Genomic DNA, 13,843 nt, shown 5'->3' with positions numbered 1-13,843 from the left:
TACATGTTTAATGGTGAGAGTAATTAACCATTGGGCCGTGGGGGATTCTCCATCAGTGGCAATTTTTAAATCAAGATGGGATGTTTTTCTAAAAGATCTGCTCTGGGAATTACTTTGGGAAGTTCTCTGGCCCGTGTTATACAGGCGGTCAGACTAGATGATCACCATGGTCCCTTCTGGCTTGGAATCTATGCATCTTGGATGTGTGACCAGAACCCAGCTCTCCAGTCTTCCTAGCCATGTGTTCTGTCAGTGGGGCTTCTTCATGGCTTCAAAAAGTGGCACTGCTTCTATACAATTGCGAACTTCTCCCTGCCAGAGGAAACAATTAGCTACTGAGTGTGCCTTGGAAGCCTCATTCAGGGCCTGATTGCACAGCCTCTATGCTAATGAGCAAGTACTCATGCAACAGTCCCCATTGGTGCTCCCCAAGGTGAGTAAGTGACCCACAGTCCAGCCCTGCTCCCTGCACATAGGAGCCGCTCTAAGAAGTGGAATGGATCACGGTGTGTGCACAAGTTGCAATATGTTCGGATCGGGAGGTTGGTAGTAGCCTTGCAAAGCAGTAACCCCTCCGTGCTATTTCAGCACGTCAAAATCAATGGCCGTATATGGCCGTGGTCGACTTATTCCAATGGCACCTTTCACCTTTACAGCGCATTCATTAGGGCCGCGGCATAATTAATTAAAAGCCACCAACGTCACAAGAGTGACTCCTATGCAGGCATATGCAGGTACTCCCAGCAAACAATAGGATTTCCAAGGAAGCAAAACAAACATGACTGTAAAACTGAATGCACTCTCGGGTCTCTTTGCTTATTCACAGTTTGTGGGACAACAAAATCCAGCGAGGTCTGCGTAATCATTATGTGCGTAGAAAGGCTTGCCTGGGCTTTGTTCTGGTGAAGTTTCTACTTTGTAATAGAGCTAGAAAAATCTAGTTTTGGCAAAGATGTAGAGGAAAGGAATTTTTAATTGCTTCAGTCTTTGCTTTGTGATTCATTGTTTCTAAACATGTAAAATTCCTTTAGCAGGTAAAGTAAATAGGACATTCAGTACTCGGACGGGAAAAGCTAAATGCAGGGGACACATGGTATAGTCCGTTCAGAGTAATGATGACAGTGAGATGCTGGCTCTGATCCTGCCCTCCCTGAAATGGGTGTAAATCAGGAGGAAATCTATTCAAGTCAGTGGGGATATATGAGCCACATTTACACTGATGCTCCTTTATGCTGCTCAGGCCGTGGGAAGGGACACTAAAGTGAATGTAAATATACCTTACGCCCACTCTCAGGGCTCTCAGTGGAGATGAGGATCAGGCCCACACAAACGTAAAACTGGTCCAGATGAGAGGAAAACAGGAACTTAATGCACAATTCTAAACTGATTAGTACCCTTTGGGCCTGCTTCTGATCACGCCACTGAGTTCGGCAGAGCTAGAGTACTCCTGGGTCACCTGCTGTAGGATGATCAGCCAGTGCCCCTCCACTGTAGACAATGGGCTTGCAGAGACAGGAGGCGTACTTGGGTCCTGCTTTCGCCCAGCACTTAAGCAGGTCCTTATTTTTAATCCCATGCTTGAGCCTCAAAAGATGTCAAAAGATGCAGTGTCAAAAGATGATTCCAAATGATTTCTCAGATTTTACTGTTGGCCCCACTGAAGTCACCGGGAGTTTTGCCATTGAATTCAAGGAGGTAGGGGGAGGTCAGGATTTCACCTCAGATGTTTGTATATGCACAATAGAGCGGGAGCATCTCGGCACAATCATCATAATAACAAACAAATAAATAAATAATATTTAATAATGATTTTGCATTTCTATGTGCTGAGAAAGGTGTTTCTTTTGAAATTCCACCATGGCTATCAGAGGGAAAAGGGGCCACTTTCTCGTTAAATAGCACGAAACATAGGAGAGAAAAAATATGATTGCTCTGTCATGGGCTGCCAACAATTGCCTAAGACTACAATCCCCAAAGTGGACAGATGCCCTAGACCTTGCTTGCATGCAGTGGGTTGCATGGGGACTTTTACATTAGCTGATACACATTTTCAGATACATCTTCCTAGTGGCTTCGTATCTAAGCCACTCATATAGAAGTATAATTAACCCTGCTGTACAGAAGCAGTTATTCTGCCTATGCAACCTTCATGTTTTGGACTGTGCTTTGCACTCAAAACATCCCCTTCTGGGAATCCTTTTGCTCAACCCGGGATTGGTGCCGCTCCAACCTAGACCCCTTCTGGATAGATCGTCATGATTTATGCATTGCATCAATGTGACCATCATAATACCTCATTTAAATGCTATCTCTTGATTGTATCAACGCAAACATGCATTTTATGGACTAAGGCTAAGGTTGGCCCGTGGAGTCTAAAGAGTTTTAATGGCGGTAGCACCAAGCACGTGCGCTGACAGAAAGTCTTTTATCACAGTTACAGGTAACATGATCATCAGGAAGTAGTGGGAGATGAGCGATGTTAGGGGGCTTATTCCTTCACCCACTTACTTCCCTGGTCCTTCTCGCATGAACAGAGAGCAACAATACCCGAAGTCCAAAGGTACAAACAATTCGATGTTTATTGGGGTGAACTTCCAGCAAGCATGATTCCAGTTTCCTTCCTTAGTGTCCCACTTCCCACCTCTGACACCACAGAGCCTTACACTTGTGTCCCTGTTCCCATTCCTGCCCTTAGCCAAACATGATTCCAATTTCCTTACCCCCATTCCCTGTTCCCATTTCCCCCTTTAGCAAAACATGATTCCAATTTCCTTACCCACATTCCCTGTTCCCATTTCCCCCTTTAGCAAAACATGATTCCAATTTCCTTACCCCCATTTCCCTGTTCCCATCTCCCTCACCCACACACCCAAGCACACACCCACCCCCTCACTTCCTGATTGACTGCAGACTATATAGTAAAACTTGAGTTCGGCTTAGCTATACCTTAACCAATCATTTTCCTGAAATTTAACTAACCAATCCTAACATATTGTAACATGATTATGTAACCAATTATATCCCACCACCTTAATTAGTTTACTCCCAGCAAAATTAATTATACAGCAGACAGGAACAATCACAGAACCAGAGAGATTATACAGACAAACAATAACAAAGTGGGAACTATAATGACAAAACAATACAGAAGTGAGGATTTCACATCCCAGCTATTGATAAGTGAGTTCTTGCCAGACAGGATGCTATCAAACTAAGTTTCCTTTTACATCTTCTAGGCACTTCCCTTTCTCTGGAGGTGATAGGCACTATCAGGACAGGATTGTATTCCTAACAGCCCAATAGCACCTGATTTCAATGTGACTAGTTTGGAATGTGAGGATGTGACCGGTCGCTTCCCAGCTTATGGCTTCCTCTGTTGCTTAGCCAAAGGCCTTAATCTAAGAACAGGGCCTCAGACTGTCACAGTAAGAGAAGGCCCTTACACTGGCAGACAGTGATTTTGATTCTTTCTTTTATACCTCTAACTAGCCAAGTGATAAGAATACACCTAAATTCTTAAAGTACAGGCCTTTGCAGACAGGCCCGAATATCTATATCCTAACAAGCGGAATAGAAGATGCATGACTAACATCCTAGGAATGAAGTAGTAGCCAGACTCAAGCCTTTAAAAAGCACTGGCTGATTTAACATGTTGACAATTTCTCTTTAAATGTTCAGCTCCATGCTCAGGAATTGGCTATCAAACCCCTGGGAGACTGAAGAAAATGCTTATTGTATTGAAGTATCATCATCATTGTCCAACTACTGTACTGAGCATATAATTGCAGTCGGTCTATACATCTATTGTGTTCTGTACAGTAGCTGTCAGCAGGCTGCGAGAACTTTGAGACCTATTCAATTGCAATAAAGAAGACCGGGCCTTTGAACTTTCCAACATAGCGCCACACTTAAATGGAGGAGCACTTAGAAAATGACATGTTGGCCACATCACAGTCTGGAAACTGACTAAGAGGCTGTTGTACTATACGAGTTGCAGGCTGGCCTTCATCTAATGCTGATTACTGCACAGAAATTTTACCAGGCGAACGCATGAAGTGATCCTAGTGTTAGTCTCTAGCAACTAACTAGGTCTATTCATAGGCAGGTTAGCAGCCACCGTTTTATTTTCAAAGCAGCAACAGCCCATGGCATGATAGACAAAGAGCCAGATGCTCAGAACGTCAGTGAAGCTGCAGTAAATCACAGATTCCCCCCAGTGAGGATCTGGCCCCAAATCGTCATATGACCTATAACAATGACATGGGACTGTTTATTTCTTTTAGTTCCATAGTGCCAAGCCAGCACAGTCACTAAGACTGTAGCAGTCTGTATTACCATGGAGATCTAGGGTTGGCAGGGAACTTGAGGACTCAGTCCCATGGGTAGGGCTGAGCACAGATGCTCCCGGAGGATTCGGCAGACAGTTTCCCTGTGCCACCTTATCTATATCTAGTAGCAACTGGAAAAAAGGACACAATTTATGTTGCTTTCAAGCACGCCAATAGGCTTGGTCATATCGTACGCTGGCGGAAGTCAGCTGTGGGCCAGATTCTGCTCTTAGTGATATACCAGCATAAATCCAGAGTAACCTCACCAAAATCACTGAGTGGAGTTCCTCTCAATTTGCACGGCTATAAATGAGGTCAGACTCTGTCCCTGAGTCCTGCAAACTGTCCCTGCACAGAGCTGGTTAGCACTGATGAATGTATTTAGTTATATTTTACATGAGAAGATGCTCTATGCACCATTCATAGAATAAACACACACCCCGAAAATACAGCAATAATACGCCAGAACTTAGCTCCAACACAACAGAGCTTCTGTGAAACCTTTCTTGGCCTACAGCAAGGTCTCTGTCATGGCCTCATTCCTGGGAGAATAGGTGAGCCTTGCAGCATGTCTTGAAGATCACTAAATCTCAGAAACTCTGCCAGTTTCTGCCCTCACGTTTGTCCCACCTGCAGAGCTCTGGTAAGCACAACGGTGAGGGCAGCATCTGATCCACCAAAGAGCTTTGCTAGACCACATGGAATTTTGGATGGAATGGGTGATTGGACTGCACTTCAAAGAGACTCGCTGCTCCCTTTGCATTGCTCCTTCAGCGCAAGGGAGTGGAAAGCAGCCAGGGATTCCCTTGGCATGGAGAGCCCCCAGCCGGCATAGAGCTAATGGAGCTGGCTCCTCCACCACGTCCCCATCCCTGCAGCCTTGGCAGTGTGGGTTGGGAGCCAAGAAGACTGGGTGTGGCTGGAGTGTTGGCAGACAGCCATTTGGGGGCCCTAGCCAGCTGGCATAGTTTAGAGTCTAGATTGTGCTAACCCTCCCTCTTAGCTACACTCTGAGAAAGCAAATGGACAGCAAGGGGGCCAGGATGTGCCCCAACATATGCAGATATTAGGCACCATTCCCCAGTGCCATGCCCCTCGGGTGGCTGTTTACACATGTACAAGGCAGATGTTAAAAATCCTGCCATTCTGAGTTGGTAGCATTTTATACCCACTTTGCAGGGGGGCAGGGCTGTGGAGAATCAGGCCAACTGGCCCAAATACTTTAGTACAGTTGTATGTTTCCTATCTGCATGAATCGCTACTTTATTTAATTATGGGCCAGATTCTCAGCTGACTTACCCTAGTTTAACACCAGGGTAACTCCACTGGGCCAGATCGCCAGATGGTGTAAATCAGCATTACACCACTGAAATCATTGGTGTTATGTCAGTTTACACCAGCTGAGGATCTAGCCCATGATTCTAATGGGGCTACTCCTGAGTTACACTGCTGTAAGTGAGAGGGGAAGCTAGCCCTGTTTGTCATGTAGACCCCTGGGTTCAGAGCTTCTATTGTATTTTTTGGAAATGCCACAAAATTCACTTTTTGGGGGGGGTTGATTGTTAAGACACTCAAAATACATGCAGCCAGACAGCTTCCCATTGGCTAACCAACTGATGATGGTCAGTTGTCAATTATTCCATCCCCAATCAGTTTTCAATTACACAATCATGCTCCAGTCCAAATCTTTCTGGGAAAAGGTAGAAAAATTGCAACAGTTTGGAAATTGCATCTCTCTGGGGCCCAGATCCCAACCCCTTTTGGAGGCTGTGAGCTCAAAATGCATACATCATGTGGATCTGCAGATCTTGGAGGCTGTGAGAATTTGCATGACCAGCAAAATGGTTACACTCAGGCCTTCACTTGCACTAGAAGTATGACCAGATCCTCAGCTGGTGTGAAATGGTGCAACTCCATTGTCTTCACTGGGGCTGTGCTGATTGACAGGAGCTGAGGCTTGGGAAGGCAGGTCACCAGCCCGATTGCAGCACTTCTACCCGATAGATGAGGGCAGTACTGATACCAGAAGACAGTGACATTTGCCAATCAAAAGCTGAGAGAAAGTCCAGTGAGCCACCCAGACAAATGTAAATTCCGTTTGAGTCATTGCTTTTAGCAGGTTCCCATGCAGTAAGTCATATGCTGGAATGGTGAGAAAGGATAAATCATGCTCTAATACCCAGGTCAGTCATGCCACACCCTTAGAAAATATACATTTTATTCTGCTGGAGCAATTGATGTGTATGCACTTGATCCACTTCCTTTAGATTCATGCATTTCAGTGGCACATTAGTGAAAGCAAATCGGATGAATAATGAGAGATCTTAGTTGGCACATGTACTGTCACTGAGGATGGAGGCCCGAGCCCTCTGCATCATGCCAAGCTGTTGTCAGGCTCAGTGAGTCTGGGGCAGAGCTCACATTCACACCACTTACTGCCACATTCACTGGCATTCTTGAGTAATGGCGTGTGACACAGAGCAGACTAGCTTGTGCCTCAGTGGCTACTGGATTGGGGCTCTGAATTGTTGGGGGGAGCAAAACTATGCAATAAACTAAACCAGGACAACTCGGGGGGACACAAGCCTTGATCTTCAGCTGTGGCTGAGATACGCTCAGAGCTGAGGAGTGGAATGGGAGAAAAGGGGGTTCTAACCTCCCAAATCCTTTGGCTGACTGGGAGTGGGGGTGCCATTCTGGGGCATAATGTAGCTCTAGCAATATATAACTTCACACACCCCTTGCACGTTACCTCTGGAGCTTTGCTCACTCCGTCTCAGAGCATCTTAGCTGGTGTAATTACCTGGCGAGCCCAGAAGAGAATGGTGTAACAGGAAAAAGCAACTAGTACCAGGTGTAAGTTAATACAAGATCTGGCCTAAATCTAGGAGCCTTAAAATTCCACCTGTCGTGTAGCAAGAGAGGGTCCTGTTAACATGAACTCAACGATAGTCAATGGAATTCACCATGTAGCCAGGAAATTCCTGCAGAACAAAGCCTGATTCTTCACTCTGTTATGCCAGCTTATGACAGTGTGGCCTTCTGGCGTCAGGACTAGACAACGCAGCCTTTTTATTTATTATGAAATGCAATCGTCTCATTAGATGCTCAGCTGTTCTATGGTGATGAGCATGGGATAAGTGCGATTTGGTAGGTAGACAGATTCACTTAGACTCCCTGGTGAATTAGGTCTACTGAATAGGAAATTACTGCATTTCACGAAACCAGCACCAGGATAGCATCCATCCACTGGTTTCAGGAACAGATACTTTGTGCATTGGGGGCTGCTTCAGCGAGTCAGTGTGTTGTCAAAGTTTCACATGCCCCGGGTTTAACAAAGCCACAATAAAAGTCTTAGTATTACCTGCATGGTCCTAGGCCATTCGTTTCTGTAGGGAAACCTGCAGCAGCCATTCCTCCAGCATGTCGTCCCCTAGCTCTGGCCGGGGGGATGGTGGCCTAGCAAGAAGGGAAGGGCTGGGGTCGGTAAACCAGCACTGGATGGACCCCACATATCCCTGGCTAGAGCCACCCTTCAGAAGAGCCTCTACTTTGCCTCCAGCTCCTGGCTTCCCATCTAGCAGCACAGCTGGTCGATGCGTCACAATGGCACTGGCTGCTCCCTCCAAGGAGGACTTTAATGGCTTGGGGCAGGGACTAAGGCCGGCCTCAAGAGCATTAACATCCGTGGCAACTGGCTGTGGCATTTTAGTCCTGTCCCAGGGAAGCACACAGTATAGACGAGCTACTCACTGGCTCCACCCCTTTCTCCTGCCAGCCTCCCACCCATGTACAGCAAAGCCCCAATCACACGGTGTCGATGCAGAATAATTCTCACCTGCTCAAAATAAGGCGCATGCTTCAGAGATACAAAACCCTCCTCCTCCATCCCCCATGAGAGAAGAAGGATGGTCCAGTGGTTACAACACTGCCTTGGCTTCAGTTTCTTCCTCTGCTACAGACTTCCTGTGTGATCTTGGGCAAGTCACTTTAGACTTACATCGCATCAGCTCTCCACCTGTAAAATGAAGACGATTTGAGATGCTTGCTCCAATGTTACCTTTCTTCTCTGATGTGAACAATAATTTTATTCTGGTTTGCAGCCACAGCAATGGAGGCGGGGATCGCATCAGGTGTTCTGACCTATGCAGGCTAATGGGTTCCCCGGCCAGGAAAATCCAAGTGCTGCAGGAACGAGGCTGGTGATTCAATAGGTGGCACCCTTCCCTCCATCGGAGTTAGCACTGAACCAATGTCCGGATGGAATGCTGGAGGCGTTGTCCTCCAGGTGGGGTCTACGTCCATCACCCACAATGAAGAACAATAGATCTTTAAGAATGTTACCAAAACCAATCTTTGAATTATTGCTGGTGAATGACACAGGATGGACAGTCCTGGCATCCTCTGTTTAAACAGAAATCAGCTATGGGATGAGCAATGGCAGTGCCCATTTCCCAGTGCCCACTGCCAATCTGGGCATGAGAACGGAACTTGGTTTCTAAGCCCATTTCATCTGTGGCGTCTCTGCTGAGACTGGCCAGAAGAGACCAAGGACTGACAAGTGCTGGTGTTTTTCATGATGCCACATTCTGCACAAGTTTGACACAGGGCATTGGGCAACAATAACTTTCACTCACTACCCGCCCGAGGCAGAGTTTTACTGGCAACCCAGCAGTGAAAGTGTATCTATGTCACAGCCACATCACCAGTCCCTTGAGCCTCACGGGGACTTGATTATAGACCCTGATGCTGTGGGGGTATCTGACACTGGACTCAGGTGTACATGTTATTTCCCCAGGAGTAATGGTCCCATTAAGAGCTCTTGATGCCGCTAAGACAGTCCATTGAGAAGGGGCCTTCCAATACTGCAGTAACACTGTGGCGAATCGGGCCGACTGTCTCCGCAGGGCATGCAGTGAGTTGGGGCATCTGAGATCAGAGACCACAGGCCAAAATCAAAAGGCCATGAACGAAAGAGGGCGCAAATCCTGCCAACTTCACTCAGGCAAAACTCCCAGTGGCTCCAATAACAGTTTAATCTCAGGAAGAATATGGTGAGCACTTCAGGATTTGGCCCTATAGATTTGAAAGGTAGGATTCTCTAAAACAGAGACTTCTATGGAAGCAGAATGAAGCCAGTGCTGAGTGCTTTATGAAGATCCCACCCTACTTGTCTTGTATTAGACACCCTTGAAGAATGGCTACCCTGGGGAGCAATCAAGTTCAGGAGTGGTTTCTCTGCTTCAGATTTCAGAGGCATGAGTTGCATTCTTCCCCAAGCACGAAACCCCCAGTATCTACATTACTGAGTCAGGGCCGGGTTCTGCCTGTCTTACTCACTGAGTAGCACCTACCCCATGAGTAGTCCTATGCACTATCCTGCACAGTGCTGACGCTGTGGCTCTGAGGAGGTCCACAAGGCCAGATGGGGGCAACCACTATAGCTCCAGGGGCGTGGTGCCAATTTTCCCAGGTGGGTATCTGGGCCGTAGGTTTCAATGGGACTAATAATATTCTTAAAGTTAAGCCCTTAGATGCTATTCGGGGTGATAAGGATGGCAGAGTTGGGCCCTCAGTAACAGAAACTAATTGAAATGGGCATTAATTTGCAAAGCACGTGTTTATTACATTTCCACAAGGGTTCAGGAATTCTCATGATGCTACCAGCACTCCCACTGACTAGGGACAGGAGACTGTGGCAATGAATTGAGATTTGGCCAGACTATCATCTTCCAGAGAAATGAGTGAAGAAAGTTTTTGCATCCACCTTCCAGGGCCTCCAATGAGAGTAATCACATGCCCTTCAATGGCCTTATTTCCACAAGTAAGGCAACCAGAATGTGACTCTGAAAGCACATGGAGAAGGAACAAGTATAGGAAAATATTTGAGATTAATTGAGCACGTATCCAGATTCAAAACTCCCTGGAAGCTAACAAAAGAGGCAGGTAAGGCAAACTTGATGCCTCCAGCAGAAGCGAGTAAACGGTGGCGTTTCTGCTTTCTATTTTTAAAACCGGGCAAGTTCTGAAGAGTGTGAATTAGGCAAATAGCACGCTTCACTATCACAGTTGAACATCAGCAATGTCACGAAGAACGCCAAAGCTCTCCAAAAAGTTCATTTTTCTTTCAGAGGGGAAAAAAAGGTTTGTTGACTATTCCACATATGTGAATATGTATCGGGGCCAAATTCTCTGCTGCTGTGGATCAGGGAAGCTCCGTTGGCAGGAGAGATGGTGTAGGGTAGAGAACTGCACTGGGAATCAAGAGACCTGGGATTTATTCCTGATTCTGCCACTGACCTGCTGCAGGACCTTGAGAAGACATTTCCCCTCTGTTTCCCTTCCCACCCTTTGCCTGCCTTGCCTATTTAGGCTGTCCAAGTAGTATGCTCCTTGGGGCAGGGGCTGTCTCTTAGTATGTGTTTGCATCTAGCACAATGGGACTCTGGTGTTGGCTGGGGTCTCTAATCGCTACTATTATACAAATAGTTCCAGGCAGCGCTACCAGCTAAGGTTGCCCTGTATCCAGTTGCTTGTAACTTTGCTACCTTTCATCGTTTGGGCTGAAATTTTCCATGGCCGGTGTCTATCTCAGGCTGAACTTTTTGAAAAAGTTTCAGCCATTTCTGAGAACAAGGATAGGTAAAAATATATTGCTTTGCCAGGACTGGAAAAAAAAATGCTTACAGCCCTTTCAGTGAGACGGAGCACCTCCATGCTTGGGAGCAGGGACTTGAAATTTGGCGGGGGTGGGGGGTTGTCTATATGTCAAGGATGTGCCTTTGCTGCCCTATGAAAAAACATCCACATTTGGCCAAGTTATAAGCCTTCGGGAAACTTCAGGTCACACACACTCAGGGGAGACTTGTTCGAGTTTGGCATCTGAAGTCTCAGAAGATTCCATCTAGACTGAGCATGTTCCACCCAAGGGTTGCACGGGCTGATTGCGACTTTCTCTGCAACTACTGCTCCTGGCTGCTGTGGAGAAGGGCACTGGAGCTGAGAGTGCAGAGAGAGTGGAAAAAATAGGATGTGATCATGTAATTAAAGACTGTATCAAAGTGCACACACGCAAGGGAGCCACATTAAGGCTGCACAGGCGACCACAACTCTTGCATGTCCAAACATCGGAGTGCTTGATTTTACAACCTTCGTGTTCTTTTAATGCATTTCCTTGGTTGTTAAAAAATTCCATCCTGTGTAATCATTAACGCCCACATGGGTCATCAGCTGGGCTGGAATCCCCCTCTTTTGATCTCCCTCTTTTAATAAGCCTGTGTTTTGTGGGTGACAGCAATTAGCAGACACTGGGAGACAATTTGGCCCATTGTCTCTGGGTCAGACTGACCTGGATCTAAATATAGAGCTAACCTGAGCTGGACACCTCTCTGAGAGCTATCTATCGCCCTTTGCAGTGTGTAACACAGGGATGAATGAATGAATAACTTGGAACGCCACCAAGTTCAGCAGAGGATTTTATAAGTTTACTGAACTATAAATAAAATACAGATTAGAGGAAAAGAGCCAATGCAAAATATCCTTCCAGTTCCCCTTATTCATTTCCAGGAAAGCATGTCCTTGCTTGAGACCTGAATCTTTAGGGGGCCAAAATCTCTCTCCCACACAAGCTAATCAAAAGGAATCCAAGAGATGATTTCACCTGTCATGGTGAAAAACCTTGGGGTCACATTCCCAGGGCCAGCTTGTGCCTGACCCTCACCCGGAAGTGCACGTGTGGTGGAAGGACTCAACGAGCCTTCCCTTGCCCCCCTTGTGTGACCCGTGCACTCTAGAGACCTGATCCCCTATCCAATGGAGTCAGTGGAGCTGTGCTTTTTTCTAGTGGACACTGGGAGCACAGGGTCAGTTCCCTCCCTGCTAGAGGGGAGCACAGTGAGTGCCCTAGAGTTGGTGAGGAGATGAGGCTATAGCTCCCCTACACAATGGCCCAGCAGATCAGGGAGGCCATGCAGTAATTCAGGCTGCAAACTGCAGAGAGGTGTAGTAGCAGTCACCCAGCATATGTGCACCTGGAGTTCTAGGGAGCATTGTGTCTCTCCAGTGTGAATACCCCTCTCCCTCCCAATCCCCTTTCCCCCCCACTCCCACCTAAGTGACACAATGCAGCTGTTACTCATGCCTTACTCAGGCAAACACTCACTGGCTGAGTAAGGAGATCAGCATCTGTTCCTTTAGTTGCTTTTTTGCTGGTGAAAAGTCACATTCACTATCATATCTAGCATGCGTCCACCCACGTGGGGGGCAGGGTGACCTGCCGGGATCGTCCCTGCAATAAACTCCTCATTCCTCTGTGTATGACAAATGACCCGTCCCTATGGCAACTCTTTGCGGCTTCACAATATTTTCACTTTACTGTGTAATTGAGTCACAGCAGAAGCCGGGGGTGGCGGGGTGTCAGGTGTGAGGAGAGACTGGCTGACACCTGTACAGAGAATTTTTCAGGGGACTTTATAACATCGTATACAGTCTGCAAGTTGTGGCAATAGTAAAAATACAGGCCCTGATTTTCAGCACATGCTTCAAGTTAACAGGATGTCAGCACAGGCTTAACAGTCAGCAAGTGGTGAAGTCCTTTGCTGAATCAGGGCCCGTTTGACATGGTTTTCAGTTTGGTTTCTAGTCAACAGCTGGGATGTAGCGTTGCTCTCTTAATCATAGAGCCAGGGTGGCAGGAGCCTTCCCAGGCTCATGGGTCAGGCAGAACTGCAATGGGGTATTTAGGTAGTCCTCTCCTCCGAACACCCTCAGGAAGCCCCAAAGGGGCAGGGAAGGGATGGAATCATGGCTCCCTCCATGCCAGCCAGCCCCCTGAGGAGGAAGCCACATGGGGGCAGGGTGGGGGTGTCATCAGGGCTGCACACCCCGAAGCATTGTTCCCCCAAGGCAGTGCTCCCCCCTGCAGCACACTGATAAGACAGCGCCCCGGGGGGGAGATGATACAGAGGCAGAATGGAATGCTCTCGCAGAGGGGAACCTATCGGCATTTACCCATAAAATGCTAATCCTTCCAAGCCTGCCAGGAAGGAAAAGCCCGGCCCTGCACTAAATCCCCTACAATCTTAGGTCCAGATCTTGCAGACCCTTATGCACCATCTTAGCCGTACACAGCCAGGCAGTCGCATGGACATCCAGGCGAAGTTTGGGCATAAGGTTTTGTAAGGCTGGACTCTGGGTACATGGGGAGAGCCAGCAGAGGGCTACAGCAAGCCATCCTTTCCAGGCAACAGGTGCTACCAATACCCACTTTCCTTAGGCACCCGAAGGCTGTTCTCAGAAATAAAACAGTCAGTATGAACGACCGTTAGAACAGATGCAGCAAGGAGGGAAATCTTATTGGCACGCCAGATGTTGCTCTCCCCATAAGCTGGCTGAAAAGCAGCAAACACTTGTCGGGATCTTTTTGAGAAAAACGGGGGGGGGGGGGGGGAGCATTTGCCTTAGATTTCGACATGCGCCTTCTTTGGACCAGGTGTAACTGGAAGGAGGCCAAGCTA

General features: G+C 47.3%; 1 long non-coding RNA gene across 3 annotated transcripts in view; it reads right to left on the bottom strand.

Moving 5' to 3' along the window:
* Nucleotides 1-2,576: 2,576 nt before the first annotated feature.
* LOC311519634 overlaps nucleotides 2,577-13,843 on the bottom strand; it is a 183,675-nt gene continuing 172,408 nt past the window's right edge. For all 3 annotated transcript variants that reach the window (XR_014711331.1, XR_014711332.1, XR_014711333.1), the window contains 3 exons: nucleotides 8,167-8,346; nucleotides 7,693-7,787; nucleotides 2,577-6,470 (listed from right to left, as the gene is read on the bottom strand). This is a non-coding gene — a long non-coding RNA (uncharacterized lncRNA). The remainder of the gene's footprint in view (nucleotides 6,471-7,692; nucleotides 7,788-8,166; nucleotides 8,347-13,843) is intronic.

This window comes from Lepidochelys olivacea (assembly GCF_965140295.1).
Source record: "Lepidochelys olivacea isolate rLepOli2 genome assembly, chromosome: 4".
Classification (NCBI taxonomy): Eukaryota; Metazoa; Chordata; order Testudines; family Cheloniidae; genus Lepidochelys; species Lepidochelys olivacea.
This window is presented reverse-complemented; position numbering and strand designations above follow the sequence as displayed.